Source organism: Dermochelys coriacea, chromosome 2 (genome assembly GCF_009764565.3).
Source record: "Dermochelys coriacea isolate rDerCor1 chromosome 2, rDerCor1.pri.v4, whole genome shotgun sequence".
NCBI lineage: Eukaryota > Metazoa > Chordata > Testudines > Dermochelyidae > Dermochelys > Dermochelys coriacea.
Window position 1 is genome coordinate 114,002,747 of NC_050069.1, and position 13,617 is coordinate 114,016,363.

Consider the following 13,617-nt stretch of genomic DNA (forward strand, 5'->3'; position numbering starts at 1 on the left):
TTTTGAACAGTAATCAAAATTTAGGACTAAATCATGGGACAGCTCCATTTGGACATGTACTACTGCTGCAAAAGTTTGGTTTTGGCCTTTATTCTGGACAGCAGCAGCCCATTGCAAAGCACCCCCATCTCCTTTTGACAAATTATTCCTATCCAGAATAGGAATTAATCTTCCCTGACAACTTTCCTTCTGGAATTTCACAGAGACTCCTGCAGCATTAGCTTCTGATCCACTGTTTCTACCTCCCTTATTGAGAGTAGTGTGTAGTTGCAGACCAGAGACCAAAGGCAGCTCAGTGATGACCATGGGAGGGGATGCAGAAGATAGTATGTAGAGCGGGTACGCATTCAGCACAAGTGACCCAAATTCTGCTGGGTGAGGGTCAGGATTCTCTGGATCCTTGGGATTTGCACAGGTTTGAGGTTTTCTGACCCTGGCTATGCCACCATTAATCCCTCTCTCTCTCTCTCAAGGAAAGAATGCAGCATAGTTGCTGTACTATCACCAGCATTGATATTTGGCATTAAATGTATCATTTCCACGTGTTTTTGCACAGGAAGGGAGGGTATTGCTCAAAACTTTAATTGGAGAAAACTAAATACACACACACAAAAAATTTGTCCCTCAGCACAAATCACATTCTTCAAGGATACTTAGCTAAAGAAATTCATGAACATTATTTTTGCTACCTGCCACCAGACAAAGGCAACAGATTCCCAGGAATATAGAAAGAAGAATGAAAATTAAATGAAAATTTCACTTAAATTACTATTTCTAGCCCTAGGCCTCCAATAGGCAATTTCCTACCATTTGGCTATATTTTGCCTACAACAAGCCCATCTATTAAAAGGCAGTACTGTATGTGCTGTTAAGGTGATTAGTTTAGGATGGGGGAAGAAAACAAAGTTCCTGGGCTAGGTTCTGCCCTCAGTTACATCAGTGTAAATCTAGTGTACACACTGCTCTCAGTGGGATTTTCTGAGATTTACACTGGTGTAACAGAGCAGAATCTGGCCCCCATTGTTTGAAATTTTCAGGCCAACAGCTTTGATTGATTAGCAAGTTCATTTCTAGGCAGATGACAATGGTAGCTCTTTTTTGGACTTGGCTAGAGTTGTTCCCTTTACACTAATATCCTTCCTCTTCTGCCAAGTATATGCATGCCTGTTTTTGGATCTTTCTCCCACATTCCTCACTTTGTTCAGTTACTCATCTCGTGTTGTACTTCTCTCTGACCTAGTTCTTTTTCTCTTCAGAATGTGGGTGATTTATTATTCTTTATCTTATCCTTGCATGTCTCAATTACAACCACGCTAAGGGAAAGCATGTCTTGTTTTAAACTCCATTCCTTTTTGGCAGTTCCAATCTGAAACTTCTATTTCACCTGTGGACGTGTAAATGAATTGGCAGTGCACTTTTATAATGCTGCACCAAAGAACCAGATCAAAGCACCTTTGGGGTGGGTTAAAATATGTACCTAGATCAGGATGTGAATTTGGCAAATGACCTCTAACTTCATAATGGCAAGAATGAACCCACTAGGACCTGAACTCCCTCAGACTTTGGGGTGTCCAAAATCTAGATCCGAAATTCTGAAACTTGAGCCTAGCTCTCTTTTATAAGCAGATTTAAGGGCCAAGCAGCTGAGTCCCTGTGAAGGGGTCAACTCACATCTGGCGCCTCCTCATGATTGGGCATGGTGTAGCAGCTCTCCTTCCACTGGGGTCTCCTGCTGGGCACTGCTCCATCTCTGCGGAGGCCGGCTTCTTCCTTGTGAGTTGGCCCTCTGGCCAGATCATTTCCAAGTCTCTACCTTTCACAGAGTAATCTGTGAACAAAAAGCACGGGGAATGAGCACAAACTGAGTTAATAAGAGAGAGAGAGAGAGAGAGAGGGGAATGCCTCCCTCTCAGGGGGTATCAGGGTCTGGTCCTCTCTTCACTAGCTCAGTGGTCCTCAGGCAGTGGTTGTCGGGGAAGCTCCTGACATCAGTTAGCCCTTTCCTCAGGAGCTGAGGGTTGTGGGTCTATTCTCTTCCCTGGTCTGCCAACAAGCCACCTGCCCTGCTCTGCTTTTAAGCTCCTCCTCCAGCCTTTGAATGCCTTGCAGGTGGCGGAGCCTAGACATCTTCTTAACCCCTTATTGTCCAGTGTGGGATAAATATACCCCATCACAGTCTCCAAATCAGTCATATTACTTTCTAGAGTGCTTACGTCCATTGTGATTCTCTTTCCACTTGCAATGCTGCAACATCCTCTAACCTACTCCAAGCAAACTGTATGTAATCATATTTCATATGATGAAATAGAAATGAGGTCCTTCTAATCTTTCATTAACTGGGAGTGAAAATAAACTTCTTTAGCTTCGCTTGTATTTGAATCCATCAGTGATCACAGCATCTTCCTCTCAGATACCTGCTCCCATTCAGAACTGAATGAGTATATCATTGCAACACTGAGGGCCAGATTCTGCCAGCCTGGCTTAGGCTGAGCCATGCCTTTCTCTGTGTATAATCCCATGGGAGCAAATGTGACTACTTGTGGGTACAGAAGAGTGGCAGAATCTGGGCTACATCAATAAGCAACAAGAGGGTGTGCATTAATAGTTGTTGGTGCATTCCATCTCATGCCTTCAGCCATCCAAGACATGCACCAATAATAAGCGCCTGTGTAGCTTATTGCTACTAGTGCAGAGCTCTTTGGTTTTAAATGTAAGAGTTTAAAAACAATTTCAGACCATGTATCCTTCTACTATGAAGTGTAGTTCATATAGATGTATGAGATAAAATAGCAACAGAAAGGTTATAACAACCCTCTCACTAAAATTTTCATTATATTAATTGTAAAATTGATAGAATTAATTTTTTTCCTTTTAGTTTCTCTGGATTAGTGGGACCTGTTCCCCCTCTTTCTATCTCTCCATGAGCCTGGCTGCCTTTTCAGTAGCGCTTTGTGGCCCAACAGCCATTTTCAACTAACAGTTCCTATTGGAAACACACTGTGTTGAAAATATGAATTATTTCCAATTTAAGCAAATATATAGCCTTAGTCATATGAGTAGTCTCACTGAAGTCAAAGCACTTTGGCTATTCTAGGTTGATGTAACCGTCTATCAAGAACTGCTAAAAGCAAGGGCACATTACAGCAGCCCTGCGGCTGCTCTGAATTATGCCAAGAACTGAGCAGACCCCTAGCACTGTCTAGAATTAAAGAACAAACCTAACACAGGAATGAAGTGCTGGTCCAAGGGATGAAGTGGTTTCATAACATGGTTTTTGTTAAGAACTCCATGTAAAGAGCTGCATAGAAGTAATTTGCAGTACACAGTGACAACCTTTATTGATCTACAGAAAGCAGGAACTATACTACTTATTCTTCAGTGCCATCTACTGGCATTTTACCTGTTAACTCTTTACATTTATATAGGCATATCATTTATAGAGCACACCTGTAACAGTTTTTTATACTGTGTGTGGTTCTGTCTATGCATGCAAGACCAAACTTTGTTATAACATGATCAGGGCGCTATTGTGTAATAGAATAATATGCCTTGGCATGACACTACTGGTACAGATGGACCCAACATTAAAAATCTGAATTGAGAGCCTTAAACCAATCTAGGTTTCTACATTAATTTTACTTTTTAATACAACTTGGATGCTTCTTAAGTGATGCTGGGAACTGGTGGTATTCCCTCTGAAGAGCTGATGTTGTCTCTCCTCTGGGCATACTTCAAATAGAAACCAGCATTTCTCCTCCTAGCACAAGCTGAGAAGGGGCTTGGATGCTTTTAAGTATAGCTACTGAGGAAATCCAAATTGATTTAAGACTCAGGTTTTAACTCAAAAGGCCAACCTTTGGGTTGGGAAAGGTTGGGGGAAGGATAAGATTGGTGAGGGAGGGTTAAACACTGTAATGTTTTAGTACAGAAAAATCCCTAATGCACTCCAATAATAGGATTTAAAAGAAAATATTTTCTCTCCTTTTCCTTTGTTTTAAAACATATTGCATATAAAAAAAGATAAAATCAACAGTAGTAACCAGTTGCACTAAGACTGACTTTGGCTCACTGATTTCCCTCTCTTTTTCCTTTTGATTAGGAAGGCACCAGCAAAAGGAAATCTTGCCCCGGACATCAATGTAGTTCTTTTGCAGATACTATATCTGGATTCAATAGCACCCTTTCCTTACTACCCTCTGTGTTGTGACCAACCTTTGGTTAACTCTGGGAGCGTTATTCCATACACAATCCAACAGAGCTGTTGTGTACAAATTCTGAGCTGGTTATTTATGTATTGTAGGGGATTGTTATGAACAATTATCCTAGGGAGTGGTGAGGAGAGAACAGAGGAGGTAAGCATAACTTACTCTAGTGTACCAGCGAATCCACTTAACCACAATTAGTTTTTAATCCAATTAACACTAGCACTCTTGCCTAGAGTTTCATTATATAAAGGGAAATTTGCCCTTGTGGAATTACTCCGAGATAAAGATCCTACTGATATATAAATAGTGAAAAAGGTTTACTCATTATCCCCTACCTCCTCACACAATGATCTAGATATTTTATTTTCTCTTATTCCTTCTGGATTCTATTTACTTTTTAATGAGTGATTTTGAAACTTTTTAATACCTGAACACCTGTTATAGCTTTTAGTTCCATTCTTCTTCTCCAGAAGCTTTGGATAAATTGGTGCTACAATAGAGTGTGACAGGGATAAGAGATAAATATGAATCAGAAAATGTAGCAAAACCCAATTAAATATTTCCTTATAAAAATAATCGAGTGGAACAGTTAGACTCTGCTCCAAGTCAAAATCTTTACAGTATAACAAACTTCCTGTCCTCTGATTCAGCTGTGCAGAAGTGACTGCTTCCCTTATCGGGGGTTCTGTTTTGTACCTTGGAAGTCCCTAGAAATATAGAGGCTCAGGAAGAGAGATCACTTGTATCATCTCCTGGAGATGCTTTAGTAAAGTTAGCCTGAGTCATACTTGAACTAGGCTGTGGTTGACCCTCCAGTTCTGGATCAGTCTGTAAGATTGCAAAACGATAACTTTATGCCAGGTCTACACCAGAAACTTTTGCCAGTATAGTAATGTCAGTGAAGGGTATGAGTTTTTTACAATATTTATGTATTGGCAAAAGTCATAGCATAGATGCATTTACACCAGTTTATTTTACTCAGGGAACTGGAATAAAGGCGTACCTGCCAAAGCCCTCTTTTGCCGGCTTGTGTCTGCACTAGGAGGGTTTGCCAGTATAGCTATACAGGCAAACCCTTTCTAGTGTAGACAAGGCCTAATTAGCCTATTCTCTGGGGCTTCTGATTAAAATCTTGGCTCTGCTTGACTACAGTACTGTTTTTGTCAGAAATCATTTTAGACACTAAAGCCTCTTTCATCCTGGTAAGACAGCCACCATCTTGGCTGAGGCACCTGGGCCCTTCAGAGCTAAAAGCATGAGCAGCTAGAGTTTGAGCTAAAGAGCCAGTGCTCTCCAGCTGGGGTGGTAACCAACTCACCTCTTCTATGGATTGGCACAGAGAGGAATAGGTAACCGTGGATTACCCTGGCTGAAAACAATTTTCTCCTCCCACCCCCCACCGATACTGTACCCTCTTCTAGCCCCAGAGATGTGTGTCTCTAGACATAGGAGAGCTACCCAAAAGACTTGATTGCTCCATGACCAGCTATTTACCCTTTAGAAATTACATCATGTCTCTTGCCCTTTTTTCCCCACTACCCTAACCATTTGTGGAAGCACTAGCTCCCTTCAGGGGCTGTTTAATCTTTCTGGAAATGCTGACTCACTAAAGCAGTGTGACAGGTAAAAGGAAGCCAGTGAGAGAGGGTGTTTACTAACAGATAGCTCTCAGTAGCAAGGAAACCTGCCAATCAGAGATGTTGTCTGCCACTCTACATACCCATGACTACCTTGGGATATTAATATACTAAATAGGAAAAATAATAGTAAGTGATCATGTAGTTTACTTAACATAACACTAGGTGGAGCAGTAGACAAATGTCTTTATTTTTTCATTATTCATAATGGAGCATAGCAGTTTTTAGATAGTATGGCTGGGACCTGAGACACAAAACTGAGCTCCAGCTCAGTCCTTTCTCAAAGCTCAGGGGTCTCTTGCTTTCTTACATGCTAACACCATACTTAAAATCCTAGTCTAGACAAGGCACAAAAGAGCAACTCTAATATGAGCACCTAGCACACCAGCAGTCGTGGCCCGTGACATAGGCAGTCAGACCTAGTGGTGAGGGCATTGGGGGTCAGGCCTAGTGGTCGAAGCAGGAGTCAAGAGCCAGGGTTCATAGCCATAGTCAAGGCAAACATCAGAGCTGGTGTCAAAGTCAGGAATGAAGCCAAGAATCAGAGCTGGAGTCAGAGCTTGCAAGCGTGGGTAGAAGCAGGGATCTGGAAGAAAGCAGGAACAGGACAGGAGGGCAGGGAGCAGGAACAAGGCAGGAAGCCAAAATGCAGGAGTCACATGAAAAGATAGGGTCCAATACAACAGCCAGGCTGCACTTCTGACTTAAATAGCAAGTCTGAGCTCACTGGAGAAGTCAGATGTCTCTACCAATCAGGCATTTCATGAGTGGTGCCTATGACAACCTGGGCTCCTCCAGCCCACACTCTTCACTGGTACCAGTAAGCTGCCAGGTGGTGGCTGCAGACTGAGGACTGTTTGGGGACTTGCGGACCTGGGTCTGAGATCCATGAGCCCTCAACTGCACTTTGTGTTAAAAACACAAATGTGGTGTATAAACACAGAGACAAAGGATTAAAGTTAACAAAATCCAACTTGTGTACTTGACCAACACATCAGTAGCCACCGAGTGATGCACAGCACCATGGGCCCAAAAGTAATTTGCAGAGAAACATGCCTTACATTTATATCCAGTTGTTCACACTGGTGCTCGATGCATTTACAGAAAACATCCAGAGAGCGGCACCATGGTGCATGCTTTTTGCAGATGATGCAGTGCTTCTGTGAGAGTGCAAAAAGGAAGTGTATGAAGGTTTAGAGAGATGGAGGTGTGTACTAGAAAGAAATGGCATGAAAATCAGCAGAAGTAACACAGAGTATACAGTCTGTAGACTTGATACCATCTTGCAGGAAGACAGTGAGACTGGGGACAACAAATCCAGTACGCCAGCCATTACCAAAGAAGATCAAGCACCTAGGTTTGATGGTACAGGAAAATGGTGAACTCAGCAACGTACTAAGCAGAACAGGAAAGGCATGGACTAAATGGAGAGAAGCGAGTAGCGTGACCTGTGATAGGAGAATGCCTATCAAACTGAAAAGTAAGATCAAGACAGTACCCTTTTGTCTGAATCCAAATGCTAAGCACTGAGGAAGAGACCGGAGCAGATCTTGAATGCAGTGGAAATGAAAATGTTAAAATGGATGGTTGGAGTTACAAGGATGGACCATACTTAGAATGAATGAATTACGTCAAGTATGAAGTTGGTACCAATTATAGAAAAGCTGAGGAAATCCATGTTTAGATCATTTGGGCACATGAAAAGAAGATCAGACAAATATATAGGAAACAGACTATTAAATTTAGAAGTGGAGGGTAAAAGAAGGATTGGAAGTCCCAGAACTACATGGATGGGTGCTATACAAAGGATTAGACTGGCAGTGAAGTTTGCGAGAAACTGCTTCAAAACAGACTGGAATAGAGAAGAATGACTCGAAGTGCTGGCCCCATGTAGATGGGACTAAGGCTGTAAGAAGATTTATGTTCAGCAGTAGCTCAAAAGTCTTAAATTCCTCTACTGACATATAAATTAAAATAATCTTTGTACATGTATAAATAAAAATACATATAAATTAAATAATCTTCATGGCACATACACAAGTATTACACCCACTTCACAATGCTGTCTATGCCATCCCATTTTAAAAGAAACACTTTACCTAGCACTTTCTCCAACTGGCAATTTAGAAGACAAATTCTGCATACTTTGATCCACTTTCTCTACAGTTTTACAGATCCAGTTAAAAATAGACCTAAGTCAGTGCCCTGACCACACACACCAAATTCTGCATCTGCCTAACATGATAAGTATTATTTTAGTGTGCTGCTATTTTAAATGGTGATTGCTCTGATTCATGAAAAGACTCTTTTTCACTCACTTTTTTTTTTACATTGATAACAATGCGCTAATGATTCTTGGTTGACAAAGCCATGCACAAATTTAGCAATGCATTATTTCACTTGATGGATTGGTACACGTGAGAACAGATAATAAGCAATCTAAATCCTACAGGGTAGAGCTGTCATAGTAATCCATATATTCCTCTTATTTGATTAATTGGTGTTGCAGTAGGAATAGTTCTAGCACTTCATCAAGCTCAGATACAGTATATGCTATTACATGGAAGGTTCTGGGAAGCCCAGGAGATTGATAATGTAATTGGGTATGACTTGTTGATGGAAATAAATAAATAGTTCTAATAATACATATAGAAAAGGCTTAAATTTTGTCTCATAGTCAGAAACTATTCAACCTGTATCATGTAATAACAAAACGGGAGCACAAACCTCCCATGTATCAGCAGGGGAAAAAGAAAAACAGGTAGTATAAACACATCACATGTGGGGAGGGACACATTTGCTGGACAAGCAGTTAAAGGAAAAACTTGCATAAAAAGTGGTCAGAGTATCCTAAGAAAGGGATTGCTTTAAACAAGTCTGCACAATCTGAGACTCAACAAAAATGTAAAATCCTTTAGGAAGCTTATCAAGTCATCTTGTAGTACGTAATGTAACAAATTGGCTAATGTTTGCATTACTGGATGGAATAAAAACTGTTCACCTATGTGTTTGTCATAAACCCCATGCTGTTACTACAAAAGAGAATGCCCTTCTATGCTCATGTGGCAGAGGTCTGGGTGGAGCAGGAGGATTTGAATTCTGTTAATGTTTTACTGTGCTATGTTTTGGGACAGCAAAATAGCTGCTTTATTGGTTTGGGACAGCCAGAATGTTGTGCTTGAGACTGTAGATTGAAGCAGCTCTGTGCATTTAAATCGGTTTGTGTACATTCTGGATGTCATGCTGGCCTGTTTAAAATAATTATTGGAGTTTGTTTTCTGATCACTTCAGATATGTTTTTTATTAAGGGTGGGCAGTTGTGGGGAGGCATCAGTATTGTTATTTTGCCCAACCACTTCCTAGGAACTAACTTTAATATCTGTAACCTTCTCCTGGCAATTGTGTGTGTTCTAACAGCAAGGGGCCTGAGAGCTGTAGGGATAGATCCCATTTAATCTTTTGAGAAAATCTAAATTCTGTGGGATATCTAGTTTTCTTTTCCCATCTAAGGGCTATTAGCAGGCAGGAGCCATTTTCCTCTGTTAGACCTTGAAATGATGCTTCATGCTTTTGTCACATAATTAAAATTAGATTATTGCAACTCCCTGGCCCTAGAGCCTTGTAAATGTTCCAGCTGGCCCATAGGCTATAGTAAAAGGGATGCTCTAAGCATATTTTTTCCTCTTTCCTCACTCATTTGTCCTGAAATCACTGCACTCTGCCAACTAAATGTATTTGCTTATTGCTTTCTAAGGGCAACGAGCACACAGTTAGAGATTTACATGCTGAGAGCCAAAGTTTGTCCCAGGCTTTCCTTGAAATAGTCTGGATCCAAGAACAGCTTTTAATGCATTTGCTCTTTGTTGGTGAAGTTCACTTCTATTGAAAGGGAGGTGACTAAAAGGGGGGAAGCGCAGGCTGTCTCATCGTTGAGTTCAACAGGACTATACACGTGGTTCTGCGTTTGCAGGATTGGGCTCTTACGTTCATTAACTGGGGATTAAGACTCCCTGGAAAAATAATGCAGCTACTTAATCCCCTTCTATAAACTAGGCTATACTTGCAAACTGATGAAGAAATTTACAGTTTTGATTCCCATCAACAAACCCTCCCCTGCCCCACAAAAAAGAAAGAAAGAAAGAAACCCAAACCCAAGCAACAGTGGGGTTTTTTTGTTTTTTTTTTAACTAAACCTAAGTGTCCTGGAGGATCAAATATGCTATTTTGTCTGGCAGAGCTTTTCAGTTTTTTATGTCAAATGTGATCAGTGAACATTAGTCCCAAATTTACTACTGACCTGTTCTACAATATAAAGCATTTGTGTAAAACCCCACTACCATTAACTGACTCAATTCAAAATCACTTTGATTGTGTGAGATTTACTGAAATGCAGTTGTGTAGATTATCAAGTAAACGTTCGCAATGGCTAGGCTGATTTATTGTTAACAGGAGAGATAACTAGGCTTTGAAGGATTTAATGTTTACTGGTAAATATTGGTAAAGGTTGATTTAACCATACACATACAAACCGACCACAAAATGTTTCCATCAATAATATCTGAAATTTGCATATTGGCAAAGTAAGAAAAATGCTGCTTGGGAAATTATTAGAGTTTGATCTAAGGATCTTTACTTTTTTTGACATTTGACATTTACAATTTGTGTTTTAACAGTTATAAAGCTTTAACTTTTTGAATCTCAGCATCTACTGTCATTAAATAATTACTGTCTGACCCCCTCCATAATTTCCCACAACTGAGAAACCTTAAATAGATTTTAAAAAATTAAAAATCCTTTAAAATAAACATTGATGATATCCATCAAAATGATAAAAAATAAACTCAGATTCTGCCAAGCCCGGTGATAACTATTTTACCATAGAAGGATGACAGCATTTTAAAGCAAAAGAATAGTAGTATTGTTTAAACTTGGACATGATCACCAGTTTCTCTGTTCACATGTGCCAAGAAACACAAACAGAAAGTATGCTCCACCACCACAACCTCCTCTGTGCTGTGCTAACAATGCATTTGTTAAAACATATTTTGCAGGCCTGGCTGGCCAGAAGCAGACACTGTAGATACAATACCAGTACAGAAATAGCCTGCTTAGCAATACATCCTAATTTATGCTACACATTATTAGACAGGTTTCAGAGTAGCAGCCGTGTTAGTCTGTATTCGCAAAAAGAAAAGGAGTACTTGTGGCACCTTAGAGACTAACAAATTTATTTGAGCATAAGCTTTCGTGAGCTACAGCTCACTTCATCACGAAAGCTTATGCTCAAATAAATTTGTTAGTCTCTAAGGTGCCTCAAGTACTCTTTTTCTTTTTATTATTAGACATGTTAACAATCTGCACTACAGCATTTAATCCTCTCTCTGTCCAATCACTTTTCTGGTTTGTCACTTGTCTACTCAGGCACTGATTCCCTATTATATGGTGCCATCATCAGCCATACTCTTGATTTAAACTCCTAAGGACAGAATTGCTGAGCACCAAGACTCCAGTTAAAGCCAGTGGGAGGCGCAGGTCTTTAGCAGCTCTGAAGACCAAGCCCTTGGTGCCTATGAAAAGCTTGTATTTACTGTACACTCTTTTACACTCAGTGGGTTTGCCAGGTGCCTTCAGCAGTACAATTTGTGTTTGTTGGCAACCACAAGTGACCACAATCCCCATGTCTTATTTTCCTGTACTGTGAGGCCATTTATTAGCACACAAGTGTTAATAGGTGCGAACAATTGTAACATGCCAGTGCAGAGAACACACTTCCTACAGCAGAGGTGGCATTTGCAGTGCTCTGCTGGCTTCCCAAGGCAGCCATCTTTTCTTGGCACTCACACCACAGAAGTGTTGGCATACCACCTTTGAACAGCCATGTCAGCCTCACAGGCATGCATGAGTGTAGAAGTCAAGACACCATGTATCAGCATCTGATGTGTACCCTGAGGGCAGATTTCCCAACCTGAAATGTCAAAAGCAGCTGTCCATCCAGAGGTATGTCTCCATGGTGAAGAGAATGTGTTGCCTCTGAGATCAGACTTGGATTTAAACCAAATGGATACTGAATCCATCAAAATTTCAGTGTCCCCCATCTCAGAAACATTAGGGCCTTCTGACCGTCTCTTTCTTCCACCACTCAATCTGCTTTCCATCACAGTGAGCTGAGCACTGATCAGACTGGACATCATGGGTGCAAACTGGGCAGTGTTGCCAGGTGCTGCTTCCACCTCACAGGAAGCAAGTGCCTGGAGAGCAGTGCTCAATGTTTTTCTCAAACGCAAGGTCTAGAGCCTGGTGCTCAAGAATCTTGCTTTAACCTGCCATTGTCTGTGCTGGATTTCCTTCAGATATCAAAATCAAATAGTGACTACCACCAGGCACTGAGGCGGAGTGGTAGTGGAGAGGGTGGAGGACTGGATCTTAGGAGAGCTGGGTTTTATTCCTGGCTCTGCCACAGATCTGTTGGGTGACCTCGGGCAAGTCACTTCATTTCTCTGTGCCTCTGTCAAGCAGGAGGGGCTCATCAGCTACAACAAGTAGTCCATCTACAAGGAAAATTCTCATTTCAAACCAAAACATCAGGTGGGCCAGCCAGTTTGAAAGAGTGTGCCAGTCACACATGCTTTGAGGATATGTAGTGCTGACTCCGGCTAATGGGACAAGGTGAAGAGCAAGCCATCCAGGAGGGGAAAGAAGTATTAAAAGATGCTCTTTGCTGACCTTGGGCAAGGCTGCATGCTGCTGCTTCAGAAAAACCTGAAAGAGGCCAATTAATTTCAGCATGTTGAAAACTCAACTGAGGGGCATAATTTTTGACCATACTTACACTGACTTTATGTTGGAGTAACTTACTGAATTCAATAGAGTCAGTCACTGACGTATATCTGAGGAAATTTAGACCCATTAGGTATTTAACACCTACAGCATAAGCAACTATGTGACGCCTCTAAATTATAGAATTGTAGCATGGAAAATACTGGGTTAAGGAAAAGGAGGTGGATACTTTATAACTGCACTAAAATGGGCAAGAAGATAAACCATTTATCAATGACAAGTAATTTTCTGTTAGTTCTTCGGAGTTTACTGCGATCAACATTTTCTCATTCAAAATAGCACAAGTGCCTTTTAATTTAGGGCATCTGGACACTGGTCTAATCAGAGCCTCATACCCCTGACACAGTAAAATCTGCCCCTACCGTGCATGTTCTAGTTTTCATTCACCAGGCAAGACATAACTATTATCCTTGCATTTTAACTCCGTCCTAATGCAAAATACAACTTCTAGTTCAGTTTAAAATAGACATGGCAAGAACACTCGGCATGCCCTGCATTCCTGTCAACAAGTGATAATCAAATTTCCTTGCAGTGCTAAGGCGGATCAGAAGACTTTTCTTTAACCCATCCGGTTACCACATCATGCTGAATTTCTGAGACACAGATGACATTTTTTCCTTGTGCTAATGAGTAGAAAAGAGAAAGTACATACTTGAAGTGGGAGGAAATCATACTTCTCTGCCATGTTTTAGGAGTAATGTTACTATAACTGAAAGATCAGATAATTTCTCTATTTTATTCAGTTTTTTATTTTGTACAGTCAGTTTTACTATTTCCCATGTATAACTAATCACTTTCTCCCATTGTTTTTGCAAATCACACAGCAACAAGGAAGAGCAAAGCAGGAAATGTGATGGTTAAAACACAGCACTGCAGTGGAACTCAGGCAGGTGTAGAAGCTGAAACTACTTTTAATTTATTTGTTGTAATACATGGTA

At 40.8% G+C, this 13,617-nt stretch overlaps 1 long non-coding RNA gene across 1 annotated transcript in view; it reads right to left on the reverse strand.

Moving 5' to 3' along the window:
• LOC119852048 overlaps window positions 1-13,617 on the reverse strand; it is a 42,346-nt gene that overhangs the window by 7,077 nt on the left and 21,652 nt on the right. Inside the window, exon 2 of the long non-coding RNA XR_005291503.2 lies at window positions 1,672-1,828. This is a non-coding gene — a long non-coding RNA (uncharacterized LOC119852048). The remainder of the gene's footprint in view (window positions 1-1,671; window positions 1,829-13,617) is intronic.